We start from the raw sequence: 18,102 nt of genomic DNA on the forward strand, positions 1-18,102 counted from the left end.
ATATGTATTCTGCTTAAGGCGCGCGGTCGCGTCAGGCATGCGGCCGCGTCGCTGCTGATTCGTGCTTGGCACGCGATCGCGTCATCCATGCGATCGTGTGGATACCAGTTTCTTTAAAGCTCCGTTTTGCTTCCTCCTTCCATTCTAGTATGTTTCCTTTTTCATCCTTTAAGTCATTCTGCCTTTAGAAAATCTGAAACTACTCAACACACTAATCACGACATCGAATGGAAATAAAGGTAATTAAAATAATTAATTTTTAAAGCTTAGAAAACATGTTTTTCATTATATGACATAATAAGGAAGGGAAAGTAAAACTATGCAATTAATGTGAATAAGTAGGTGAAGAGTTGAATAAATCACTCTAATTAAACACAAAAGAACTCATCAAATATGGGTTTATCAGGGACCTCGGGGATCACCTTCTTCTTGGCCACAACATCATAGAAGTGGTCTTGATGAGCTTTCGAGATGAATCTTTCCATCTCCCATGACTCGGAGGTGGAAGCTTTTGTCTTTCCTTTCCCTTTTCTAGAGGATTCTCTAGTCTTAGGTGCCATCAATGGTAATGGAAAAACAAAAAGCTTATACTTTTACCACACCAAACTTAGAATATTGCTCGCCCTCGAGCAAAAGAAGAAAGAATAGATGATGAAGAAGAAGAAAATATGGAGGAGAGGAGGGTGAGGTGTATTCGGCCAAGAAGGGGAAGAAAGGGTTGTGTTGTGTGAAAATGAGGAAGAATGGAGGGCTTTATATAGGGAGGGGAGGGGGTTAGTTTCGGCCATATAAGGTGGGTTTGGGTGGGAAATTGATTTTGAATTGTGAAGGTAGGTGGAGTTTATGAGGTAGGTTTATGGGGAAGAGTGGATGGATGTGAGTGGTGAAGTGGTGATCCTGTGGGGTCCACAGATGCTGAGTTGATCCTGTGGGGTCCACAGTTCCTGAGGTTTCAAGGATTTGCATTCCTGCACCAATTAGGCATGTAAAATGCCTTTGCATGCAATTCTGGCATTTAAACACCGAATTGATGCTTGGTCTGGGTGTTCAGCACCCAGATGCAGCATATTTCTGGCGTTGAACGCCAGCCAGATGCTTGTTTCTGGCGTTCAGTGCCAGCTCTTCCTCAGTGTGCATTTCTGGCGTCTGAACGCCAGGATGCTGCTTGTTTCTGGCATTCAACGCCAGATCCATGCTCTGTTCTGGCGTTGAACGCCAACCAGATGCTCCTTACTGGCGTTTAAACGCCAGTAAGATCCTCCTCCAGGGTGTGATTTTTCTTCTGCTGTTTTTGATTCTGTTTTCAATTTTTATATTTATTTTGTGACTCCACATGATCATGAACCTAATAAAACATGAAATAATAATAAAAATAAATTAAAATTAAATAAATAAAAATTGGGTTACCTCCCAACAAGCACTTCTTTAGTGTCAATAGCTTGACAGTGGGCTCTCAAGGAGCCTCACAGATGTTCAGAGCATTGTTGAGAATTTCCAACACCAAACTTAGAGTTTGGATATGGGAGTTCAACACCAAACTTAGAGTTTGGTTGTGGCCTCCCAACACCAAACTTAGAGTTTGACTGTGGGGGCTCTGGTTGACTCTGTTTTGAGAGAAGCTTACTGTGCCTCTTTTCCATGTTTACAGAAGGATGTCCTTGAGTTTTAAACTCAAGGGAGTCCTCATTCAATTGAAGGACTAGTTCACCTCTGTTAACATCAATCATAGCTCTTGCTGTGGCTAGGAAGGGTCTTCCAAGGATGATGGATTCATCCTCATCCTTCCCAGTATCTAGGATTATGAAATCAGCAGGAATGTAGAGGCCTTCAACCTTTACTAATATGTCCTCTACTTGTCCATAAGCCTGTTTTGTGAATTTGTCTGCCATCTCTAATGAGATTTTAGCAGCTTGTACATCAAAGATTCCCAGTTTCTCCATTACAGAGAGTAGCATGAGGTTTATTCCTGACCCAAGATCACATAGAACCTTCTCAAAGGTCATGGTGCCTATGGTACAAGGTATTAGGAACTTTCTAGGATCCTGTTTCTTCTGAAGCAATCCCAGTTGATCCAATGCATTTAGTTCATTGGTGAACAGGGGAGGTTCATCTCCCCAAGTCTCTTTACCAAATAAATTGGCATTCAGCTTCATGATTGCACCAAGGAACTTGGCAACTTGCTCTTCAGTAACATCCTCATTCTCTTCTGAAGAGGAATACTCATCAGAGCTCATGAAGGGCGTAAGGAGGTTTAATGGAATCTCTATGGTCTCTAGATGAGCCTCAGAGTCCTTTGGTTCCTCAGAGGGAAACTCCTTATTGATCACTGGACGTCCCAGGAGGTCTTCCTCTCTTGTGGGTTCGGCCATGATGGTCAATTCAATGGCCTTGCACTCTCCTTTTGGATTCTCTTCTGTATTGCTTGGGAGAGTACTAGGAGGGGTTTTAGTGATTCTTTTACTCAGCTGGCCCACTTTTGCTTCCAAATTTCTAATGGAGGACCTTGTTTCATTCATGAAACTCACAATGGCCTTAGATAGATCAGAGACTAAGTTTGCTAAATTAGAGGTATTTTTTTCAGAGTTCTCTGTCTGTTGCTAAGTGGATGATGGAAAAGGCTTGCTATTGCTACTTCCACCATTATTAAAGCCTTGTTGAGGCTTTTGATGATCCTTCCATGAGAAATTTGGGTGATTTCCCCATGAGGGGTTATAGGTGTTTCCATATGGTTCACCCATGTAATTCACCTCTGCTATTGCAGGGTTTTCAGGATCATAAGCTTCTTCTTCAGAAGATGCCTCTTGAGTTCTGTTGGATGTAGCTTGCATTCCATTCAGACTCTGAGAAATCATATTGACTTGCTGAGTCAATATTTTATTCTGAGCCAATATGGCATTCAGAGTATCAATTTAAAGAACTCCCTTCTTCTGAGGCGTCCCATTACTCGCAGGATTCCTCTCAAAAGTGTACATAAGCTGGTTATTAGCAACCATGTCGATGAGTTCTTGAGCTTCTGCAGGCATTTTCTTTAGGTGAATGGATCCACCTGCAGAAGTATCCAATGACATCTTAGCTAATTCAGACAGACCATCATAGAATATATCCAGGATGGTCCATTCTAAAAGCATGTCAGAAGGACACTTTTTGGTCAGTTACTTGTATCTCTTCCAAGCTTCATAGAGGGATTCACCTTCCTTCTGTCTGAAGGTTTGAACATCCACTCTAAGCTTATTCAGCTTTTGAGGAGGAAAGAACTTGGATAAGAAAGCCGTGACCAGCTTAACCCAAGAGTTCAGGCTATCTTTGGGTTGAGAGTCCAACCACACTCTAGCTCTGTCTCTTATAGAAAACGGGAAAAGCATGAGCTTGTAGACTTCAGGATCTACTCCATTAGTCTTAATAGTATCACAGATCTGCAAGAATTCAGTTAAGAACTGAAAAGGATCTTTAGATGGAAGTCCATAAAACTTGCAGTTTTGTTGCATCAGAGAAACCAATTGAGGTTTCAGCTCAAAATTGTTTGCTCCAATGGTAGGGATGGAGATACTTCTTCCATGTAAATTGGAATTAGGTGCAGTAAAGTCACCAAGCATTGCATTATTATTATTTTCGGCTGCCATCTCCTCTTCCTGTTTGAAAATTTCTGTAAGGTTATCTCTGGATTGTTGTACTTTAGCTTCTCTTAGTTTCCTCTTCAGAGTCCTTTCAGGTTCAGGGTCTGCTTCAACAAGAATGTTCTTGTCCTTGCTCTTGCTCATATGAAAAAGAAGGAACAGAAAAATAATAATAATAGGGATCCTTTTTACCCAGGTATAGAGGTTCCCCTGTGTGAGTAGAAGAAGAAAAGAATGTAATGTAAAGAAGGGAAGAAGAGAAAATTCGAACACAGATGGCAGAGGGGGTTCGAATTTGGGTGAGATGAAGTGTTAGTAGATGAATAAATAAATAGAAGGAGATGAGAGAGAAGGAGGATTTTCGAAAATAAAATTTTGAAAAGGGGTTAGTGATTTTCGAAAATTAGGAATGAAATCAAATTAAAAATTAAAAATTAAAATAATTAGTTAATTAAAAAGAATTTTTGAAAAAGATGGAAGAGATAATTAGTTAATTAAAATTAGAGAGTGAGAGTTAGTTAGGTAGTTTTGAAAAAGATAACAAACAAACAAAAAAGTTAATTAGTTAGTTGAAAAATATTTGAAAATCAATTTTGAAAAGATAAGAAGATAAGAAATTAGAAAAGATATTTAAAAATCAAATTTTTGAAAAAGATAAGATTTTTTTTAAAAAAAAGATATGATAGGAAGATATGATTAGAATTAGTTTTGAAAAAGATTTGATTTTTAAAATCATAATTAATGACTTGACTCACAAGAAATCACAAGATATGATTCTAGAACTTAAAGTTTGAATCTTTCTTAACAATTAAGTAACAAACTTGAAATTTTTGAATCAAAACATTAATTGTTGAAGATATTTTCGAAAAATATGATATAAAATTAAGAAAAATATTTTTGAAAAATATTTTTAAAATTTTTGAAAAATAAGAAAAATGAAAAAGATTTGATTTTTAAAAAAGATTTTGAAAAAGATAAGATTTTTAAATTGAAAATTTGATTTGACTCATAAGAAACAATTAAGTTTTAAAAAGTTTTGAAAAAGTCAACTCAAATTTTTGAAATTTATGAGTGAAAAAGGGAAAGATATTTTTTTGATTTTGAATTTTTAATGATGAAAGAGAAAAACATGAAAAAGATGCAATGCATGAAAATTTTGGATCAAAACAATGAATGCATGCAAGAATGCTATGAATGTCAAGATGAACACCAAGAACACTTTGAAGATCATAATGAACATCAAGAACTTATTTGTTGAAAATCTTATATGTAAAGAAAACATGCAAGACACCAAACTTAGAAATCTTTCATGTTCAGACACTATGAATGCAAAAATGCACATGAAAAACAAGAAAAGACACAAAACAAGAAAACATCAAGATCAAACAAGAAGACTAACCAAGAACAACTTGAAGATCATGAAGAACACTATGAATGGATGAATTTTTCGAAAATTTTATGCAAACTTTAAAACATGCAATTGACACCAAACTTAAAATTGACTCAAGACTCAAACAAGAAACATGAAATATTTTTTTGATTTTTATGATTTTCTAATTTTTTTTGGTATTTTTCGAAAATTAATTTGAAAAAGAAAAATAAGGATTCCAAAATTTTTAATATGAATTCCAGGAATCTTGCATTCTTAGTCTAAAGCTTCAGTCCAGGAATTAGACATGGCTCACTAGCCAGCCAAGCTTTCAATGAAATCTCCGGTCTAAAACACTAGACATGGCCAATGGCCAGCCAAGCTTTAAGTGACAAATCAAGCATACAGCAGCTGATGGATTAGCAACAACTAGCTTGCTCTTAATAATGTTGGGTTGGAAGCCCCAGTCCAAAAGAATTTAGACATGTCTTTACAGCCAACCAGGCTTCAACATGCTTCATGAAACACTAGAATTCATTCTTAAAAATTCTGAATAAAAATATATTTTATTTTTTGAAAATATTTTTAATTATTTTTTTTTGAAAACTTTTTGAAAATAAAATAAGAAGAAAATTACCCAATCTAAGCAACACGATGAACTGTCAGTTGTCCAAACTCGAACAATCCCCGGCAACGGCGCCAAAAACTTGGTATGCGAAATTGTTACTCTGAGGTTGTAAAATTTGTTGTTCATTCTCTCCCTGGCAATGGCGCCAATAACTGGTGCACAATACCATGGTCCAAACATAACTTCACAACTTCGCACAAATAACCAGCAAGTGCACTGGGTCGTCCAAGTAATAAAACCTTACGTGAGTAAGGGTCGATCCCACGGAGATTGTTGGTATGAAGCAAGCTATGGTCATCTTGTTAATCTCAGTCAGGCGGATATCAAATGGTTATGGAGTTTTCGAATAATAATAATAAATAAACAGAAAATAAAGATAGAAATACTTATGTAATTCATTGGTGAGAATTTCAGATAGGCGTATAGAGATGCTTTCGTTCCCTTGAATCTCTGCTTTCCCGCTGTCTTCATCCAATCAGTCTTACTCCTTTCCATGGCAAGCTTTCTGTAAGGGCATCACCGTTGTCAATGGTTACATCCCATCCTCTTGTGAAAAAGGTCCAAATGCTCTGTCACAGCACGGCTAATCATCTGAGGTTCTCGATCATACTGGAATAGGATTCACCCTCCTTTTGCGTCTGTCACTACGCCCAGCACTCACAAGTTTGAAGTTCATCACAGTCATTCAATCCCTGAATCCTACTTGGAATACCACAGATAAGGTTTAGAATTTCCGGATTCTCATGAATGCCGCCATCAGTCTAGCTTATACCACGAAGATTCTGATTAAGAGATCCAAGAGATATTCATTCAATCTAAGGTGGAACGGAAGTGGTTGTCAGGCACGCGTTCGTGGGGGAATGATGATGATTGTCACGTTCATCACATTCATGTTGGAGTACGAATGAATATCTTAGAAGCGGAATAAGTTGAATTGAATAAAAAACAGTAGTACTTTGCATTAATTCATGAGGAACAGCAGAGCTCCACACCTTAATCTATGGAGTGTAGAAACTCTACCGTTGAAAATACATAAGTGATGAAGGTTCAGGCATAGCCGAGAGGCCAGTCCCCAAACGTGATCAATATGATTCAAAGATGAACTAAAAATCATAAGATGTCTAAAAGACTAGTAAAAAGTTCTATTTATACTTAACTAGTTACTAGGGTTTACAGAAGTAAGTAATTGATGCATAAATCCACTTCTGGGGCCCACTTGGTGTGTGCTTGGGCTGAGCTTGATGTTTACACATGCAGAGACTTCTTCTGGAGTTGAACGCCAAGTTGTAACGTGTTTTTGGCGTTCAACTCTGGTTCGTGACGTGTTTCTGGCGTTTAACTCTAGACTACACCGTAGAACTGGCGTTCAATGCCCTTTTGCATCCTCTAAACTCAGCCAAAGTATGGACTATTATATATTTCTCGAAAGCCCTGGATGTCTACTTTCCAATGCAAATGGAAGCGCGCCATTTTGAGTTCTGTAGCTCCGGAAAATCCACTTTGAGTGCAGGGAGGTCAGAATCCAACAGTATCAGTAGTCCTTCTTCAACCTCTGAATCTGATTTTTGCTCAAGTCCCTCAATTTCTGCCAGAAAATACCTGAAATCAAAGAAAAACACACAAACTCATAGTAAAGTCCAGAAATGTGTATTTAACATAAAAACTAATAAAAACATCCCTAAAAGTAACTAGATCCTATTAAAAACATACTAAAAACAATGCCAAAAAACGTATAAATTATCTGCTCATCAATTTCCCCACCCAAAGTTTGGGTGGTTCCTCCAACCAGGATTGTAAGTTTTGGAGTATGGATCATGGTTTTGCCTAGATGAATTTCCAATGTAGTTGGCTTATTCCTGATCACCCTCTGCCTCTGTATTCACTCCTTCTTGAGCTGCTGATGAGGTAGTGATTGCTGCTACTTGATTCCTTTCCATCTTCTTGGTAAGGTCAGCCAGTTGCTTGGTGATCATCTTGTTTTGAGCCAGCAATGTATCCACGTTGTTCAGCTCTATCACTCCTCTAGTATTGCCTCATTCAGAAGCATAGAAGTAATCATTCTCAGCTACAGTCTCAATGACATCTATGGCTTCTTCAATGGTCTTCTTTTTGTTCAGAGATCCCTCGGATGAGTGGTCTACTGCCTTCTTTGACTCATAAGAAATACCTTCATAGAAAATGTGTAACTGCACCCATTCATTAAAATATCAGGCGGGCACCTTCTTGTTAAGTCTTTGAACCTCTCCCATGCTTCATAGAAAGTTTCACCATCTTGTTGCCTGAAGGTTTGTACCTCAGCTCTCAACCTGTTGATCCTTTGAGGAGGATAGAATCTCGCCAAGAATTTGTTCACCACATCTTCCCAGGTTGTTAAACTCTCCTTCGGGAAGGATTCCAGCCATTTAGATGCTTTGGCCTTGAGTGAGAAGGGAAACAGAAGCAGTCTGTAGGTGTCAGGATGAACACCATTAGACTTCACAGTATCACATATCCTCAAGAATGTGGTGAGATATTGATTGGGGTCTTCGTGGAAACTTCCTCCGAATGAACAGTTGTTCTGAACGAGGGTGATGAGCTATGGCTTTAGTTCAAAGTTATTGACACATATGGTTGGCTTTTGGATGCTACTTCCACAGTTTCCTGGGTTTGGGTTTATGTAAGATCCCAGAACCCTTCTCTCTTGTCCCGCATGATGCACTGGACCTTCTCTGCCATGGTTGTGAGCCTTTTCTTCATGATGCTTCTCCATATTCTCATCCATGTCTGGTTCAAAATACTCCTCCTCTTCCTCAGCACTAATGACTCTCTTTCCTCTTGCTTCCCTCCTTAGTCTAAGGAAGGTTCTCTCAGGTTCAGAATAAAAGGAAGTTGAAGCCTCGCTTCTTCTACCTGTCATACAACCAACAAGGCACAAGAAAGAAAGAGATAAATGCAGGAAGTATTCTTATCAGAAATGCTGTTAGTGTGAGTGATGCAATATACCAAAACATTTAGTGGGTTAGTGAACTGAATTGTAACAAATAAGAGAACACTACAAACAGGTAATGGGTAAAGAAAAGAAAATAACTACAACTAAAAGTAAATCACTCAAATGAAATTAAATCAAACAAAAGAAAAATGCTCAATCTAGGTAATCAACCAATTTAATCATTGTTGATACAAAATCAATCCCCGGCAACGGCGCCATAAACTTGATGCACGGAAACTTGTCTCTCAACAATTTTCCCTCGGCAAGTATACCGAATTGTCGTCAAGTAAAAACTCACAATAGAGTGAGGTCGAATCCCACAGGGACTGATTGGTCAAGCAACTTTAATCGGAGGAATGTTCTAGTTGAGCTAAGTAGAAGTTGATTTGAGAGTTACAGAAAATTAAATAGCGGGAAAGTAAATAGCAGAAATTGTAAATGCTGGAAATAAATAACTGAATATAAATGGTAGAAAATAAATTGCAGAATCTTAAATGGGAAATGGGAAAGACGAACATAAAAGTAAATGGCAGAAAGTAAAGAGAATGGGTAAGATCATAAATGGGGAATTCATTGGGCTCAGGAGATGTTGCATTCTCCGGATCAAGTTCATTTTCATCTCTTCCTCAATCAATGCATTCATTGATCTCCTTGGCAAAATTAAGTGATTGAATTCCAATTCCTTGGTAATTCAATCTCTCAAATCTTGAACAATAGCCAATTCCTTGGTCTAATTGCTCATGAGAAGAGATGAATTATGGTCACTGATTATACCACATGTACTTCCAAATCAAAGTATTAGGAGAATTATATGTCACCATATCCGTCCAAATCCAATTTGGTCCAACATGAGAAAGCATTTCTAGCATGATCTCTTCATTCCTCTTCCAAGGTTCCGAAGAGATCCAAGTATGAATAGCTTCTTTTCCAAGATAACTACCCAATTGGATGAAGATTGAAAGCTTTCCAATAAAATCAAGAGAAAAGAAAGAGGAAGAATAATGAAAACTATTATTGATCCATCAAATTACAACTGAGCTCCCTAACCCAATGAAAGGGGTTTAGTTGTTCATAGCTCTGGGAATGGAAAGCAAAGATGGAAAATACATTCTGAAAGTAAAAACTAGAGTTGCAGAGAAAGTAAAATTATACAGAGAGTGGTTCTCAATGCCCAAAAGCTTCCAAAAGTTCTTCTCTAGTTCAAAACTACTCCTATATATACTACTCTTCTGATTTTCTAGTTGGCTCTTCAAGTCTTTGGATATGGGCCTTTGGATCTTGAGTTGAAGCAGTTTGGAATCTTCAGTGGGCTCAACTTTACTTGTAGAGAAAGTGTGAAGTAGGCATAGACTTTAGCTAGGACGTTAGTGGCTTTAACGTTAAGTGAAAATGTGGGTTCGAGAACGTTAGTGACAATCACTTTTTTCACTAACGTTCCTAGCCCAAGATGGTTCACGTTAACTTCAACGTTAGTGGCACTAACGTGACCACTAACGTTGCCTCTTGGTCCATCGCAAGCGTTATTGGTGTTCACCTTTGCCAATAACGTTGCTCTTAGCCCCCCTTTTCTCACGTTAGAGTCCACGTTAGTATAACTAACGTGGCTCTTAACGTGGGCATGCCTTAGCCTCGAGAGCATTAGTGACACTTACCTTTGTCACTAACGCTCCAAACGCCCCTTCTCACGTTAGTGCCTCACGTTAATTGTCTTAACGTGGCCACTAACGTGGTGGTGATTGCCATCTCCAACGTTAGTGACAAAGGTGAGTGTCACTAACGTTGGCTCATCATTTCTTTCCTCCACGTTAGCTTCCACGTTAATGCAATTAACGTGGCAACTAACGTGGCTCATAGTGGCTTGGTCCAACGTTAGTGACAAAGGTGAGTGTCACTAACATTGGCGATTCCTTGCTCCTCCCACGTTAGAGTTCACGTTAATGTAGTTAACGTGACTCTTAACTTGGCCAATTGGGCTTAGTCCAACGTTAGTGATAAAGGTGAGTGTCACTAACGTTGGCTTTGTCTTCCTTTCCACGTTAGAGTTCACGTTAACTGAGTTAACGTGACTCTTAACGTGGCTAATTGCCAATTTGGAGCGTTAGTGGTATTCACTCTTACCACTAACGCCGGAGCTCCCTTTCTCTCCACGTTAACTACCACGTTAATGTAGTTAACGTGGCAATTAACGTGGGCTATGATGGTTTCGAAGTCGTTATTGGCAATCACTTTTCTCATTAATGTCGCAAGCATTTTCCCATTCCACATTAGTAGTCACATTAATTGGATTAACGTGGCTGCTAATGTGGCTCTTCCTTGCTTCCTTTGTCCTGAAATCAAGCAAATAAAGTGCATCAAAGCTCTAATCCAAGTTATAAGACATGCATTATCCAATTTGTCATTCAATTCATGCATAATTCTCATAAAATCACATGAAATTCACAATATTTGCTTGAATCAAGATGTAAGTGATTATCTACCCAAAACTTGCTTATTAACTAAGAAAATGCATGAAACTACCCTAAAACAGTAAAGAAAAGGTCAGTGAAACTGGCCAAAATGCCCTGGCATCACAACACCAAACTTAAAGCTTGCTTGTCCCTAAGCAAGTACTGAAACATGAGAATGATGAATGAAATGACAAGAGAAATGAGTCATTATTGTGGAAGTCATGTCCTTGGTTTTATGGGGTTTCATGCATAGCAACTTAGGTTCATTCCTTCATTGGCTTTCAGACCTTTACCATGCCCTGGAATACTCACTTGATTGCACCCTATGAGACTTTTATTCATTGATCCCTTTGTCTTTTCAGGGTTTGATTGTGTTCTTTAGACTAGGTGCTCTGTAAGGGGGCGACTCTTTAATATAAGCTTTCAGCCAGCACTCCTGAACCAGTTGGTTCAAGGTGCTAGGTGTTAAGACACCCCTAAGGACTTACTCCCTCAAGTCTCTTTCCCCCATACATTCACACCACAAGCACATGGTTTGGTATTTTTATTCTTGAGACCTTGGTGTCCAGCACCTCTTTGGGTTACTAAGTGCTCTGTAGCAAGGGTTAATCTTGATAGTGGACTTTCAGCTGATAATCCCAGGTTAGTTAACCCAAGTTACCAAGTGATAAGGAATCCCTGAGAGCTTATTCATCCAAGTATATCCTTTGCACAGGAGCACCTTAGACACATGCCTTAAGATTCAACCCTTGGTGCCTAGCCTTATTTCTTACTCTTTTTCTTTATTTCTCAACTTTCATTTTTTCTTTCCCCTTTTCTTATTAGGATCTTGTTATTTAGCTAGTCTCATGGGGTGTGTTTCAAGCATATGATTCAGGACAGATAGTTGCCTTCTTACCTTGTTGGTGAACCAACTTAGCTAAGTAATTACTACACCACAAGCTTAAGAACTTACTCCACAATTTGAACATCACTCTGGTCTTTCATAACATCTCTTTTTATTTGACTTAAAGGACAAGCATACAAGTAAGCAAGGTGAAATTGCAGCAGATAGCTTGGCACAGCACACATATGACAAAGGCGGGGAAAAGCAAACATTAAATCTAGTGATGTAAACTAAAGAGTAGCTAATAATCAGGGATACATTCAGACTTCCAATTTGAGCATTTCCAAGAATATGGAATCAAGTAACAATACAACCTTTTGGTGGTGACTTCTAGCCATCCCTTTGTTGTCATCGTCCACAGCTTTTGCATCCTTCTTCGCCTCCTTGGATGATGGTGCACCGTTCTTCCCGAAGAGTTGATTGAATTCCTGCAAAGTTATTGGAAATTGCTTGTTCCCAAAGCACTTGAGAATTAGTTAGCATGCATGTATGCTTGTGAGTTTCTAAACCTAATTTGGTGTGTGAACACCAAACTTAGTTCCTTGCCTAATGTAACAGATTGAATACATGCAGAGGATCTTATGTGCTTTTATTACTAAAATGACTATGAACTAGAAACTAAACTCTTGTCAAGTGGTTTCCTTGATTGGTTGGGGCTAGAAATTTTCTCTTGAAGAGGTGTAGTGTGATTCTAACTGAAATCTTTGGTGGAACACCAAACTTAGAATTACACATTCACTCTTGGATTGTTTTCGTGTGCAACACCAAACTTAGCTCCTCGCAATACAGGGTAAACTACTTGTAACTTTTATTGAAATGATCATGAAAAGGAAACTACCTTAGGTTGGGTTGCCTCCCAACGAAGCGCTCTTTTAGCGTCGCTAGCTCGAAGATTTCTCCATCAGTTGAGATGATATTTCACTTTGGGGCTTTCCCCCATGTTGCCCATGTAATGCTTGAGCCTTTGTCCGTTCACAGTGAACGTCCTCCTTGAAATTTCCTCCATGATTTCTATGTGTCCATACGGCGAGACCTTTGTGACAAGAAAGGGTCCTGACCACCTTGATTTGAGTTTCCCAGGGAAAAGTCTTAATTTGGAGATGTAGAGGAGCACTTGCTGTCCTTTTTCGAAGCTCCTGGGTGTCAGATTGAGGTTGTGTCTTCTCTTTGCCTTTTTTTTATAAATCTTGGCATTTTCATAGGCTTGAGATCTGAACTCCTCCATTTTCTGCAGCTGCAAGACCCTTTTTTCACCAGCAGCAACGCTATCAAAATTTAGTAGCTTGAGAGCCCAGAGGGCTTTGTGTTCCAGCTCCAATCGTAAATGACAGGCCTTTCCATACACCAGTTGATATGGGGACATCCCGATTGGTGTCCTGAATGCCGTTTTGTATGCCCAAAGAGCATTATCCAGCTTCTTCGATCAGTCATTTCTTGATGCTCCTACAGTCTTTTCCAGAATCCTTTTTAACTCTCTGTTAGATATCTCGGTTCTCCCACTTGTTTGGGGGTGATAAGGTGTGGCAACCTTGTGCTTTACCCCGTATCGTAGGAGAAGAGCTTCTAGTGGTCTGTTACAAAAATGGCTCCCTCCATCACTGATGAGCGCTCGTGGGACTCCGAACCGGCTAAAGATATTCTTTCTGAGGAAGTTCATGACCACCTTGTTATCATTTGTTGGGGTTGCAATAGCCTCTACCCACTTGGAAACGTAATCCACTGCTACCAAGATGTACTTGTTTGAATATGAGGTTAGGAATGGTCCCATGAAATCGATTCCCCACACATCAAACAGTTCCAGCTCTAAGATGAAATTCTGTGGCATCTCATTTCTTTTGGGTAAGTTTCCAGCTCTTTGGTATTCATTACAGTTCTTTACTAGTACTTTGGCATCCTTGTAAAGACTGGGCCAAAAGAATCCGCTTTGTAACACCTTGGCTGCAGTCCTGTCCCCTCCAAAATGTCCTCCATAGCACGAGCCATGGCAATTCCACAAGACCTCTCGTCCCTCTTCTTCCGAAACACATCTTCTCAGGATTCCATCTGAACACTTCTTGAAGAGATATGGTTCATCCCAAAAAAAATACTTTACGTCATTGATGAGCTTTCTTTTTTGATGTTTGTTGATTTCTGGGGGTAAAGCCCCAGTTGCCTTGAAATTGGCAATATCTACAAACCAGGGTGCTCTGTGAACCGTCATCAACTACTCATCTGGGAAGAACTCATTTACACTTGTATCATGTGTTCCTCCTTTATCATGAGGAATTCTAGATAGGTAATCTGCTACCTTGTTCTCCACTCCTTTCTTATCTCTAATTTCAATATTAAATTCCCGCAACAACAAGATCCATCTTATTAGTCTTGGTTTTGATTCTTGCTTGGCAAACAAATATTTAAGTGCTGTGTGATCTCTGAACACAATCACTTTGGCACCAATGAGGTATGATCTAAACTTGTCAAATGCAAAAACTATTGCCAGCAACTCCTTTTCAGTAGTAGTATAGTTTCTTTGAGTATCATTGAGGACTTTGCTGGCATAGTATATCACATGGACCAAGTTATCTTTCCTTTGTCCTAACACTGCCCTCACTGCGAAATCAGATGCATCGCACATCAGTTCAAATGGTAAGTTCCAATCAGGTGGGAAAATGATAGGGGCAGAGGACAGCCTCTTTTTCAAGTTTTCGAATGCTAGCATGCACTTTTCATCAAAGATAAATGGTGTATCAGATACAAGGAGATTGCTTAAGGGCTTGGCTATTTTTGAAAAATCTTTAATAAACCTTCTGTAAAAGCCAACATATCCTAAAAAGCTCCTAATTGCCTTGACATCACTTGGTGGTGGTAGTTTTTCAATGAGTTACACCTTAGCTCTGTCTACCTCAATGTCTTGGTTAGAAACCTTATGGCCAAGAACTATTCCTCCTGTCACCATAAGTGACATTTCTCCCAGTTCAGGACCAAATTAGTCTCTTGACATCTTTTTAATACCAGGGCCAGGTGATTTAGGCAATTAGGAAAGGAATCTCCGAATACTGAAAAATCATCCATAAAGAATTCGATGAATTTCTCTATCATATCTGAAAAAATGGAGAGCATGCAGCGTTGGAAGGTTGCAGGTGCATTACATAGCCCAAATGGCATGCGCCTGTAGGCAAACACCCCATATGGGCAAGTGAATGAGGTTTTCTCTTGGTCTCTCGGATCAACCACTATTTGGTTATATCCTAAGTAACCATCGAGAAAACAGTAATATGCGTGTCCTGCAAGTCTTTCCAGCATCTGATCCATGAAAGGGAGGGGGAAATGATCTTTTCTTCTAGCTTCATTGAGTTTTCTGTAGTCTATGCACATTCGCCATCCTGTGACGGTCCTTGTAGGGATTAGTTCGTTCTTCTCATTGGGAACTACAGTGATTCCTCCCTTTTTTGGGACAACTTGCACGGGGCTGACCCATGGGCTGTCTAAGATCGGATAGATCATCCCTCCTTGCCATAACTTCATGACTTCTTTCTGTACCACTTCCTTCATGACTGGATTTAGCCGTCTTTGGGGTTGAATGGATGGTTTGGCATCATCTTCTAATAGTATCTTATGCACACATATGGCCGAACTGATTCCCTTCAAGTCAGCAAGGGTCCATCCAATGGCATCCTTGTGCCTTTGTAATACTTGGAGGAGCTCCTCCTCTTGTTCTTGGCTGAGGGATGAGTTTATGATCACTGGATAACTTCCATTTACCCCTAGATATGCATACTTGAGAGTGGGCGGCAGTGCCTTTAGTTCAAGTTTGGGTGCCTCTTTCTTTTCATTTTTCTCCTCTAGTGTACCCTGAATATGAACCTCAGCTGTTGCAGCCTCTTCGTTTGATGCTGCTTCCTCTTCTTCTGTTAACCCCTCAAGTTCTTCTTCTTCAAAAGTCTTTTGTACTACATCTTCCAGTGAGTCTAACCTCATACATTCTCCTAGTGGTTCTTGTGGGTAGTTCATGGCCTTGAACACATTGATCATCATTGTTTCATTGTGTAGTCTAAGGGTAAGCTCACCCTTTTGGACATCGATGATAGCTCCAGCAGTGGCTAAGAATGGTCTTCCCAAGATGATTGAAGCCTTGGCTCCTTCCTTGATATCCAACACTACAAAATCTGCTGGAAAGATAAAGTCTCCTACTTTCACTAGCAAGTCTTCTACTATGCCGTGAGGAAACTTGAATGATCGGTCTGCGAGTTGTAAGGCCATTTTTGTTGGTTTGACCTCCTCAATCTTCATTTTTCTCATCATAGCTACAGACATCAGATTTATGCTGGCTCCTAAATCACATAGAGCCTTTTCCACTGTGATTTCTCCTATAATACAAGGAATCTGAAAGCTCCCAGGATCTTTCAATTTCTGGGGTAGTTTATGCTAAATGATGGCACTACATTCTTCTGTTAGTATCACAGTTTCGTTGTTCTTCCAGCTTCTCTTTTTGGTCATCAATTCCTTCAAGAACTTGGCATAGAGTGGCATTTGCACTATTGCTTCAGCAAAGGGTATGTTAATCTGTAGTTTCTTGAAGATTTCTAGAAATCTTGAGAATTGGCTGTGATCCCCCTTCTTCCTCAATTGTTGAGGATATGGGACCTTCAGAACATATGGCTTCAGCTCTTCTCCCTTTTGATGTGAATTGGAGGTGGGGACTTGAACTTCATCTTGTCTCCTTCCTTCCAATTGAGTCCTTCTCTTGTGGTTGCTTGGAGATCTCCTTAGCTTGACACTCCTCCCTTGGACTTGGCTCAATGTTGCTACAAAGGTCATGGCCGGGAATTTGCTTGAATAGGTAGCCAATTTGTGTCTCAAGTTTTTTTATGGCAGCATCCTGATTCTGCATATTGGACCGCACTTCCTCTCGGAACATTTTACTATCCTGGACTTCTTTGCATATTTGTTCAAGTAGGGTCTCAATCCTTGAGAGTCTATCTTCGAATGATGGTGAGTTGGAGTTGGAGGGGTGAGAGTGGCCATTTTGGTTTTGATATGGATGTTGAGAGGTGTTGTTAGGTGGGTGCTGATATGATCTCTGTGTGAAATATTGGTGAGCTGCATTGTTGTTGGGGTTGTGGCGTCTCTGATCTTGGCCTTGATCTTGTTGATTTCCCCACCCAAAGTTTGGGTGGTTCCTCCAACCAGGATTGTAAGTTTTGGAGTACGGATCATGGTTTTGCCTAGATGAATTTTCAATGTAGTTGGCTTATTCCTGATCACCCTCTGCCTCTGTATTCACTCCTTCTTGAGCTGCTGATAAGGTAGTGATTGCTGCTACTTGATTCCTTTCCATCTTCTTGGTAAGGTCAGCCAGCTGCTTGGTGATCATCTTGTTTTGAGCCAGCAATGTATCCACATTGTTCAGCTCTATCACTCCTCTAGTATTGCCTCTTTCAGAAGCATAGAAGTAATCATTCTCAGCTACAGTCTCAGTGACATCTATGGCTTCTTCAATGGTCTTCTTCTTGTTCAGAGATCCCTCGGATAAGTGGTCTACTGCCTTCTTTGATTCATAAGAAATACCTTCATAGAAAATGTGTAACTGCACCCATTCATTGAAATATCTGGTGGGCACCTTCTTGTTAAGTCTTTGAACCTCTCCCATGCTTCATAGAGAGTTTCACCATCTTGTTGCCTGAAGGATTGTACCTCATCTCTCAACCTGTTGATCCTTTGAGGAGGATAGAATCTCGCCAAGAATTTGTTCACCACATCTTTCCAGGTTGTTAAACTCTCCTTCGGAAAGGATTCCAGCCATTTAGATGCTTTGTCCTTGAGTGAGAAGGGAAACAGAAGCAGTCTGTAGGTGTCAGGATGAACACCATTAGACTTCATAGTATCATATATACTCAAGAATGTGGTGAGATGTTGATTGGGGTCTTCTTGGACACTTCCTCCGAATGAACAGTTGTTCTGAACGAGGGTGATGAGCTGTGGCTTTAGTTCAAAGTTATTGGCACGTATGGTTGGCTTTTAGATGCTACTTCAACAGTTTCCTGGGTTTGGGTTTATGTAAGATCCCAGAACCCTTCTCTCTTGTCCCGCATGATGCACTGGACCTTCTCTGCCATGGTTGTGAGCCTCTTCTTCATGATGGTTCTCCATATTCTCATCCATGTCTGGTTCAAAATACTCCTCCTCTTCCTCAGCACTAACGACTCTCTTT

At 39.7% G+C, this 18,102-nt stretch overlaps 3 non-coding genes across 3 annotated transcripts; all 3 read left to right on the forward strand.

The window, feature by feature from the left end:
• The first annotated feature begins 3,122 nt into the window (after positions 1-3,122).
• LOC112745897 (small nucleolar RNA R71) lies at positions 3,123-3,230 on the forward strand. Its single transcript, XR_003173803.1, has one exon. It is a non-coding gene; the product is annotated as a small nucleolar RNA R71 (small nucleolar RNA).
• Positions 3,231-7,812: 4,582 nt separating this feature from the next.
• Positions 7,813-7,919, forward strand: LOC112746436 (small nucleolar RNA R71). The gene has a single exon (XR_003174321.1). It is a non-coding gene; the product is annotated as a small nucleolar RNA R71 (small nucleolar RNA).
• A 9,575-nt stretch (positions 7,920-17,494) lies between these two features.
• LOC112746643 (small nucleolar RNA R71) lies at positions 17,495-17,600 on the forward strand. Its single transcript, XR_003174514.1, has one exon. It is a non-coding gene; the product is annotated as a small nucleolar RNA R71 (small nucleolar RNA).
• The last annotated feature ends 502 nt before the right edge of the window (positions 17,601-18,102 follow it).

Source organism: Arachis hypogaea, chromosome 14 (assembly GCF_003086295.3).
Source record: "Arachis hypogaea cultivar Tifrunner chromosome 14, arahy.Tifrunner.gnm2.J5K5, whole genome shotgun sequence".
Lineage (NCBI taxonomy): Eukaryota > Viridiplantae > Streptophyta > Magnoliopsida > Fabales > Fabaceae > Arachis > Arachis hypogaea.